Source organism: Protopterus annectens, chromosome 2.part0, assembly GCF_019279795.1.
Source record: "Protopterus annectens isolate FY-2018-M chromosome 2.part0, PAN1.0, whole genome shotgun sequence".
NCBI classification, from domain to species: Eukaryota; Metazoa; Chordata; order Ceratodontiformes; family Protopteridae; genus Protopterus; species Protopterus annectens.
The window spans coordinates 1249307736-1249319179 of NC_056728.1; positions in this window are offsets into that span (position 1 = coordinate 1249307736).

The following is an 11444-nucleotide window of genomic DNA, read 5'->3' on the forward strand; positions in this document are numbered from 1 at the left end:
CCAACTGCCACTGTTTTGCACAAGGCTATTTCATCCAAAGCCTGGAAAATAGATGCACTATCCTTCAGTTGGAGCAACCTTCACGTGTATGCTTTTCCTCCTTTGCCTCTTCTTCCACAGGTGCTGTTGAAAGTCAGGAGGGACAAGCCTTGCATGATCCTTATAGCACCGGATTGGCCTCGTCAGCATTGGTACCCTCTGTTGAGGAGCTTGATTCATGTACCACCTTGGCCATTGCCACAGATTCCTCATTTATTGTCTCAGGAGAACAATCATTTTCTCAATGTCAGGGTGCACTCCCTGCCTGACAGCCTGGCATTCTGTTTTAGAGAAGGAGGACCTTCAGCTCCCTCAACAAGTTTTGCATGTTATTTTGGAAGCCAGGCGTCCTAGTACTAGAAAAGTTTATGCTGGTAAATGGAAGAGATTTTTTCTTTGGAGTTCAGCTAAAGGCTTTGATGTCGAATTGCCTAATTTGAGTTGTACATTGCAATATTTGACTGTTTTATTGGACAAGGGTTTGTCCTTCTCTTCTGTAAAAGTGCATGCTGCAGCTATTTCTGCTCACTATGATTGTGACCCTCCTTTATTTTCACATCCATTGGTTAAACAGTTTCTTAGAGGGGCAAAGAATATCAGACCCCACGGAGAGCTCCTACTCCTACCTGGGATCTTAATTTTGTTTTGGAAAAGCTGACTCTGCCTCCTTTTGAACCTGCAGCTACAGCTGAATTGCAGTTCTTGTCTTGGAAGACTGTTTTTTGTTGGCTATTACTTCTGCTAGAAGGGTATCTGAATTACAGGCCCTCATGGCAGTGGAACCTTTTCTGATTTTTCACAATGACAGGGTTTCCTTATGTACTAATCCTACTTTTCTGCCTAAAGTGATTTCTAATGTGGCATTGAACCAGTCTATACATTTGCCTACTTTTTATGCTAACCCCCAAAATGACGGGGAAAACGTTTTGCATTCTTTGGATGTACATAGGCAGTTGAGGTATTATTTGAGCAGAACCAAAGAGTTCAGGAGTTCTCAACAATTATTTGTTTCTTTTGCTTTGACTTCACGAGGGAAAGCTGTCTCGAAACAAACTATTTACAAGTGGATTAGCCATTGTATTGCTTTTTGTTACTCTCATCATGGTGAGGATGTTCCAGTTGGGATCAGGCCTCATTCTACTAGGGCTACGGCCACTTCTACTGCTTTTTGGAGGGTAGCTACTAAAGACATTCTAGAAGCAGCCACTTGGAGTTCTGTACATACCTTTACAAAGCATTATCATTTACCTCTTTATTCTAGGTCTAGGGCTGGGTTTGCCACTGCAATCTTACAGGGCATGTCAGCAGCTCCTACTGCTATTTAGTTGACCAGCCTCCCTTTTTTCCGTTGCTCTGGGATTCTACCCTTATGTCAGGACTGCAGCAATGGGAGACGAAGAACATAGTACAGTTTTGTACCTACCATAAATGTAGGTGTTCGAGGATCTCCATTGCTGCAGTCCAATTTTCCCTCCCTCCTTCCCCCTTTTTCTTTTTAGGTTGAGGTTTGGGTGTTTTTTTTTTTTTTTTTGCATTCTGACGTCTGAGGCAAGAAAGACTGAGGTTATGGCGTCGGTCATGCGCATTTGTACTGGCACGTACTGATGTCAGTCTCGAGCGCCGATGACCGACGCCGGTTCTAGCCCTTTGGTATTCAGGCCGATGGTGGGCAGCGGAATACCCTTATGTCAGGACTGCAGCAATGGAGATCCTCAAACATCTACATTTATGGTAGGTACAAAACTGTACTTTTTAACAGTAGGGCCTAGGAATAGAGTATTGGGCATATAAAAAGAAACCAAAAAGCGTACGTGTAACTTATACCTGCACATGCTGCCTCTAGGCATCTGCTTTAGTGGTTTAGCCCAGTTTAGCCCTTCACCTCCCCCCTTCAGCTAATCAGAAGTTACATAATCACCTACCTGGCCAGACATTTTCAAATTAACCAGTGCATCAGGTCCCAGTCGGTTGAGGTATGTTCACATACTTATGTATTTAATTCTTGTTTCTTTATCTGAGCTCAGTGTACTAATTGTTTACTGCATTTACTCGCAAACTGAAACCTTAATGAATTAAGGCATGTTTATTGGTACTGGCTGCTACACATTACTCGCAAACTGCTGTTGATATTGTATCCATTTATTGTCATTTGCATTGACTTAATGGTCTGTCCTGGGTAGTGTAGCATTGATAAGGGACAGAAATAAAGAATATTAACTGAGCCCTTAAGGCAGATATATAGGAAAGAGTGCTGCTGTTTGCTAATACTAAAAGGTGCACGTGGACTTGTTTGATAATCATGTATACTAAATATTTGAATGCATCAACTCTGTTCGTGGTATAGTACTAATAATCATATCCCCTCTCTAGGTGTTCCTACCTCCCCTCCCCCTGAAAGGCTTGTAAAAGCATATAGGGTCATTCCGGGAATAACAACAAGTACGGAAGACTTTTCCCACCACGGAACTTGTTTTAATAAGGTCAATATCCACTAAAATACCTTGCCACCTGTAAATCTAACAAACTTGGTCCAAAAAAGCACTGGTGAATGTCCCCATAACTCCCACTTGTAATCTGTTTATGCTGATAAGCATTAGGTTGGAAGGGTTAGACTTTCCTGTAGCCTTCTTTCTTCCCCAATTAAGGTAAAAACAGCATGCTTTCTACTGTTCAACAGACAAGCGTAGTGTGCTCTGCACCTCCAAACAGTGCATTTCTCAATAAACTAAGTGAAACAAGCGTGCTATAAAACGGAATTGGAAAATGAGCTCTCTACCATGTAAATTGAGAAGCAGGCAGGGCACTGTGTAGTTTTTAACAGCAGGGCCTAGGAATAGAGTATTGGGCATATAAAAAGAAACAAAAAAGTGTGCTTGTAACTCATTTAACAGTAGGGCTTAGGAATAGAGTATTGGGCAGATAAAAAGAAACAAAGAAAGCGTACTTGTAACTCATACCTGCACATGCTGCCTCTAGGCATCTGCTTTACTGGTTTAGCCCCGCTCCGCTTGCTTCGCTCGCTCCGCGCTCTACCCTGCCCCCATATCCCACAAGCCCCTGGTAGTACTACATTTATAGTACCACCGGCATGCCCCCTTAATTAGCTAACCAACTACAAGTGCTCCTAGAACCCAGCAAGCTCCTAGCACAATAATACACCCTCTAGCCACCCCAGTAGCCATATTAATCCACCCATATCTATTCTATTCTCTCTAATCTTTTATCCACCACGTACACTCAATACAGACCCATCCCTAGTAATTTACTATGACTACAGCTAAAACACTAATGCTGCTACCCTTAGTACCCCTGCTATTCAATCCTTATTACCTAAGCTCCTATGAATATGTACAGCATCTTGAAATCCAATACCCAAACTCTCAGACACCAACCCAGCATTTAATAAGTTTATCCACCACATAACCACCCCATCTCCTAATTCCTCACTCCCCAGTTACCATCACCCGACTAAATACTGCTACATTAGCTTAATAACCAAAAGCTATGAAAAAATCATAAACAAATTTTTAAGACTCATAAGCAACTTAAAAATTAATCTTATGAAGGATGGAGACATCCACCGCAACCCTGGCCCATCCACAACAGTAGACCCAAGCACACCATCAAACAACCCAGTGTGTACTACCCAGATTGATAGACTTCCAAACTCATTTCTGATCTGTCATCTCAACATCAGAAACCTAAACAACAAGATCCATAGCCTTCATAGACTCTTAGCTGATCACTCCTCTGATATCCTCTGCCTCACAGAAACCTGGTTAAAACCAATAACCAAAGATAACAAAATAACCCCCCCCCCACAGTACAACATCCTTAGACTGGACTGGATCTCCAGGAAAGGTGGCCAGGTAGTTGTACTATACAAGTCTACCCTAACAATAGCAATTGACACCCAACAGCTACCCCTGTTTGGCAATGCAGAAATTCTCATCACCAAACTAATAATAAACAAAAATAAATGCAGATACATTGTCTGCATTTATATTCCACCCGGCAAGAATGATAATACTCCAGAAAATATCTTACATTGGCTAGCTTCTAACTATCCCCAGGAAACCATTGTCTTGGGGGACTTTAACATTGATTGGAATAGCAGTTCCTCTGAAATGCCCTCCACCCATTTAAACCTCCACGGGTTTACTCAAATCATTGCCACACCCACCAGTTTTTAGCAAAAACAGATTCAAAGATAGTATCCTTGATTGGATACTTATTAACAGTCACCCCCAAAAGTACAAGTCAGGTACATTACCCAATGATCTAAGTGATCACTGCCTTACCTATATTATTAGGCACAAAGCTGACATTCTCAACCAGCCCACCTACAAAACTATAAGAAACGTCAGGAACTTTAACCTTAACAACTTCCAAAATGAACTCAAAGCATGTAATTGGAATGTCTTGAAATGACTCCCATTACAAGAAGCAGTTGAGTACTTCAATACCAGATTTCTGGCTATCCTTAACCACCATGCTCCTACCCGTACCATCCATGTAAAAGCCACGGTTGCACCGTGGCTATCTAAAGAAACAAAAAACAAAAGTAAACTAACCTTGACAACTTCCAAAATGAACTCAAAGCATGTAATTGGAATGTCTTGAAATGACTCCCATTACAAGAAGCAGTTGAGTACTTCAATACCAGATTTCTGGCTATCCTTAACCACCATGCTCCTACCCGTACCATCCATGTAAAAGCCACGGTAGCACAGTGGCTATCTAAAGAAACAAAAAACAAAACTAAACTAAGAAACAATGCCTGGGTCAGGAGGCATGTTACCAAAGCCACTATGGACCAAGTAAGATACCAGCAGCTAAGGAACCAGAACAAAAAATCTGTCATTCTAGACAAAAAAAAAATACTACACCCTCCTACAACAAAAATATCAGCTAAAACCTCAAGGTTTCTGGGCTGGTATTAACAATCTTCTCCACCCAGGTCGTTCTGCCACACCTACCCCATCAGCTGCCCTTGATAAATCCCCTGTAGAAATTGCAAACAGCTTCATCTCCTTCTTTACTGAAACTAGCCAGTCTCTAGCTACCCATCTCACTCCATTGGACACAAACACCAGCTCTGGCACATCTAGCCCTGATCCACCCAGCACCCAACCCACCTTTACCTTTCAAACCGTACCTACCAACCTGATCCAGACCTTACTCAAAAAGCTAAAACCTACTACACTAGCTGCCAACCACCTCCCAGCTGAATATCTTCAAAAAGCAGCTGATGCCATAGCACTTCCCATTTCTATTCTGATCAACAGATCCATCTCAGAAGGATCCATCCCAGCAATATGGAAAATATCACGCTATACCTCTCCATAAAGGAAGAAGTTCCACAGAATTATCTAACTTTAGACCTATAGCCACTCTTTCACCACTAGCTAAAATCATGGCAAGATGCATACAGAAACAAATCATGCACTTTCTTATTCAAAATGGAAAGCTTGCTGTTTCTCAGCACGGCTTTAGGTCATTCCACAGTACTACCACGGCTCATCTATCTTTCTCTAATGTCATCAATCTTCATCGTAACAACAAAAAACTATCTTCAGCACTCTTCCTAGATCTCTCAAAAGCTTTCAATATGGTCAACCATCAGCTACTGCTCAATACCCTACAAACCATCGGTCTAGACCAACATGCAATGCAATGGTTTCACTCCTACCTAAATGGTAGACAGCAGGCTGTCTTATGGCAGAGCAAGCTGTCATCCCAACTTCCTCTAACCCTAGGTGTCCCACAAGGGTCCATACTAGGTCCACTTCTTTTCTCTATCTTTATCAATGATCTGCACACCACCATGCCAGGAGCCACCTGCATCCAATATCAATGCTAATATGCTCCGCCTCCTCTACTACACATCTTCTAACCCTCACTCAGACCACTTTCAGCATGGTAGAAACATGGCTAGCTAATCGCTGCCTGCTTCTAAATCCTAACAAAACCAAGCTACTACTTTTCTCCCCTAACCGTAGAATTTCTCCTCCTTCTTTCAACATCAAATCTAGCAATGACACCATTATCTCCCCTGATGACCATACAAAGCTTCTAGGCATAATAACAGACAAGAACCTTAAATTTGATAAACACATAAATTACACTATTAAGTCCGTCAACAAAAAACTTGGCTCCCTGTACAGAGCCAAACCTTTCCTCAGCCCCCTAGCTAGGGTAGCTATTACAAGATCACACCTCCTCTCTACCCTTATGTATGCCTCCCCTGTACTCACCAACCTATCCAAAACTGATCTCAACAAATTATCAGGATGTTACAATCATATAGACAGATTCGCTATGGGCATGGCTTTTAGAACCCACCATTGCCAGAACCTCAAAGCACTAGGATGGCTAGAGTATCCTACTTCCTACAGTTCAACCAGCTTATAGTAGTGCATAGAATACTCCATCAACCTGATAACACCACTGCCCTCAAAAATATTCTCACCCCTCACAGTGACCCAGGCCATTACGCTTAGCTGATAAACTAATGATACTGACCCAGAAATCCAACAACTCTGCAGGCATTGCTATATTTGCCAACGCAACCAGTAAAATCTGAAATCTACTCCCTACTACTGTTACCAAGGAAACCTCACTACCCCTATTTAAAAGAGAACTCAAAAAATACCTCACATCTCATTGGCTGTGCTCTTGTTCTAAACCTGACCAACAACTTCACTAATACATGTCTTGCTACCCAACCTGCTGTTTAGCCAAGTATCTATGCCTCATAGCATTTGAATGTCTAAGCATTGTGAATTATGAGATCTGATTGTATTCTATGTTCACATTTTCTGATATGTCTCTGCCAATCAGATGTAAGTCTGCACATTGTGTATATTGATATCTGCCTGTATTCTTTGTCTATATTTTTCTAAACATGTCTGCCTGAGTTTGTCACTCAGGGATGTATGTACTGTCTCTTTTTTGGTATGTGGAGCTTTTCTCCTCGGGCATCTGCTGAAAATGGACATATATCCAGTTGGACTATCCCAGTCAACAAATGTAAAATAAAATAAATAAATAAAATAAAATAAATAACTCCTTCTCTGCTTCTATACCATATCCTTAAGCTACTGCTCAGGCTTTATTGCTTCTATTCTTCTTAACTCTCTCTCACTATCTATCTGCATCACTAACTTTCTGGCTTCTATTTTCCTAACTGAAACTAGTATTCTATTTTACATGTACTATTACAGTCAATGTCACACAATGCATGACCTACATACTGCTTTTTTGGACGATGTCTACATCATGTATGGTGATAGTGACTATTATTGTCTGTAGTGTTTTAACTGTATAGAATTGTCTAGATGTAGGTTCATAGGTTCATAGGTGTGTACTAGGTTAATGGCCCGGGAGCATTTTGCAAGCCAAGCCCATAAGGTTACCCTGGCATCGTGCCACCCAACCTTAGTTCTCAGAGCCTCTGTCGAGTAGAGCCACTGGAGTGATCCCCGGGGTGAATTTTCTGTTTCCCATCCGCTCATCAAGATTGCTCTTGAAGAGGGCCAGTGAGGCACTCTGCTTGACATGTGTGGGAAGCCTATTCCATAGCATGGGCAGTCTCTGGGTTATAAACCTGTCCCTCCAGCTTGTTCTGTTGATTGTGGTAATGAGGTTGAGGTCTCTGGAATGTGTAGTGCAGAGGGATTGGGGTTTCTTTAGATGTATAATTTCTAACAGAGCTGGGTCAGACATGGCTTTGTAAGTCAAGCAGAGATCACCTCTAAGTAGGCGATATGAGACAGAGAATAGTTGGAGTTTTTTGAGTCTGTCCATATAGGACAAGTGTTTAAGGCCTCTTTGTGAGGTACTTTTGCGGCCTCTTGTTCTTTCAACTTATTTTTTTGTATACTATTTCTAATGCAATTTTTATTGTATTGGATTACACTGTATTTGTATTGTACTGTATGTGGAGCTTTTCTCCCCGGTCCTCTGCTGAAAATGGGTTCTGTAGACCCAGTCAGACCACCCCAGTAAACAAATGTCAAATAAAATAAAATAAATTAAGCACATTAATTGCAGAAGTGCTTATATCATCCTTTAGTGGAAAGGCTTCTGGAAACATAAAGAAATACTCTTTGCAAAATAAGTAATGTGGGTATAGATCAGCACAAACTTAAGCCATGTGGAGTTATTTCTTCTTTAGAATTTTGATTATAGAATGTCAAAGAAATATTATTTTGCACTAGTAGCTGTATGTGCTCTGACAGTTTTGGCTAAAATTGCATCTACCAAAAAAAAAAAAAAATATATATATATATATATATATATATATATATATATATATATATATATATATATATTTCCTCCCTAAGGTACACAAAGACCTGAATTACCCACCAGGTAGACCTATTGTTTCGGGAAGGGGTTCCATCACGGAACCCCTATTCCAATTTCTGACTCTACGGTTACAACCTTTACTTAAGTGGGTACGTTCCAGAGTTCGTGACACCACTGAATTTCTCCAAATTATTGCTGCTACACAATTGGAACCTGGATGGCTATTGTGCACCCTGGACGTTTCGGCCCTATACATGAATATACTGCACTGGGTGGGTCTGGATGCCTTGGAGTATTGGCTAAATAGGTCAGAACTTTACCCCCCAGGATTGAATACTCTTATTATCAGGCTTGCTGAACATATATTAACTAAAAATGTTTTTCTTTATCATGATAAATGTTTTTGGAAAATCAAGGGAACGGCTATGGGGGCATTATTTGCCCCCATTTATGTAGATTTATTCATGGCATACATTGAGGAGTTTATAGTTTATGATACCTCCCATAATATATATCTAAATTAAATTTATATCTGGAGGAGGTTTTTGGATGATTGCTGGATGTTATGGAGATCGGATGAGATGTATCTGTGAGAATTTGTAAGTTATCTTATTGAGAACAAGTGGGGTATTCAATTTGCAGCCAGTTATCATTCCCATAGGATCACTTTTCTGGATGTATTGATCACTCAGAATGATGGCCATACCTTAGAAACACAGGTATATAGGAAATACCCCCAATACAACTCACTTCTCCATGCCTCCAGCTTTCATCCACCTCATATTTCCAAGAATATACCCAAGTCCCAATTTCTTAGAATGAAACTAATCTGTTCCAAGCCTGATAGTTATGTATGTTATAGGGATGATCTAATTTCTAGATTTAAAGATAGGGGTACTCAATGGGCCATGTCTTGAGTGCTAGCAATACCGTTTCTTTATTGGACATGCATGATACTTTACAATATGAACAGAAATGGACTAACCATCATCCAATCATCTGTTTTGTGACCACTTATGGCAGGAATATGGATGTTTTGCTTAATACAGTTCAGAGACATTGGAACATACTACAAGCAGATGATTACTCTTCTACTATACTGGGGGACAGGTGCTCATTTTCATTTTGTAGGGGGAGGAATATTGGGTCCCAGTTGAGTCACTATAAGCATATTAATAAAGGTTTGGTTGACTCTAGTCAAAAGACAATGACTGGTGATTTATTAGCAGGTTGTGGACCTTGTGGTTGCTGTACCCACTGTAAGCCTATTAACAAAACAATGGATTTTTCCAGCAGCAATACGGGTAATGTCTTTAAGATTCCCTTTTTTGCGAACTGTGAGACAGACTGGCTTATCTATTTAACAACTTGTACTTGCCATGCCTTCTAAGTAGGACAGACATCCAGACCCCTCAGGATTAGTATTTCAGAACATCTAAGTGGGATTAGAAACAAAAAAACTTAGCAATGCATTATATAAGCATACTACTAAACACCCCAGTGCTGCATTTAGATTTACAGTTATTGATAAAATCATGGGAAATAGGGCTAATAAAGCCAGATGGCATAGCCTTTTGGACTCAAAAGAAAGGAAATGGATAATTAAATTAGGTGCATTATTTTCACCTGGTTTGAGTGAACATTTGTAAGGAACCAATGGTTGTTTAACATTCATTTAAGTATATGGTATTTAAGTATATGGTATTTAAGGTACTAATTTTTAGTATTACCTTAAACACTGAAGAAGGCTAAAGTGTATTGAAGCCAAAACTGGTCTGTTTCTATGTGCTTTATAGGAACCTAATAAAGCATTGCAGTTTGCCATTGTCTGCTGGCTGTTTTTTGATTGATTAAAATTGCATCTATCCTACTTTTTTTAACCCAAATGAGATCCATAGATCTTTTGAAGACTATTACTTCACATAAGACTAGGAACTATAACTTTGCAATAAGACCATTCATTTCTTTAAGGTTTATGTATTTAAATATTGTTTAGTAAAATTGATATTCCATTTTTTATGACTCTTTTCAGGATTTTCTCTTGTGTGCATCTTGGGCTCATTTGACTTACTTTAGGCATGGGTGGTTGAGAGACAATCCATAATACTTTTAAGCCCTTGTTCTAGCAGATCTTCTTTCTGATCTTGCAAATATGCTCTGCTTAATACATTATCTATGTTCAAATGTTTACCTGGTTTGTAGTAAACCTTTACCTCATATTTTTTACAGATTCAAGAGCATTATCCAGAATTTAGCTCAAAACTTAAACAAAATACTTTGGAAGGGACAGTTCCATGAATACACAAAGATTCAGCCCTGACTGCATCCTAGATGACCTGAGTTCAGTTAGTGGCATGGATATATGCTTTAGCTGGCATGGGAGGACAGGTGAACCTACCCTGAGAGAAGAAGGGGGTAAAGTAGGGCCATGCTATGCTTCAGTCTCTTGTAGCCGAGCCTTTTGGGGTGATAGAAGGGTGAGTGCTCAGCTTACAAAGCCATTAATGCAGTTGTCTTCCAGGTCAGCTATCAATGAGGAAGCATAGTGACAACAGCAGTGACATGGGATCCATATCCCTCATCCATGTGAAGAGGCTAGGGACTTAAAAGATAATGTATTCACTGGCATGATTTTGGCAAGTGTACAAGGAACTCCTATGTCTACTTGAATGACGTGACCTCTCTATAGATGGTAGAAGCACGATGGGTGATACGTAAGGAGATGGAAGGTATATAAAATTTACTTTAAGTGTTTAAGAAATTACTGTGTTGTACTAGTTTTGTCATATATGTAATCATGGAAGTTTTGCTATCCATAGAAGATTATTGTCATTTTATATCTGTTCACAATTTGTCTGTGTTTCAGTTAAATAGACTCACAAGTTGCTGGTCTGCTTTCTTGAAGCAATAGACACTAGTCCTGAATGACTGACTGGCATTAACTAGAAGAATATTTATTAGAGAGACATCATAGAACTACGGCTGGAGTCTCTGTAACAAACATTTTTAACAGTACAGCATTTTTGTCTTGTTTTGAAAACTTGAACCAAGTGTTGTAGATTGATAGTGCATGTGTGTGCGTGCGTGCATGT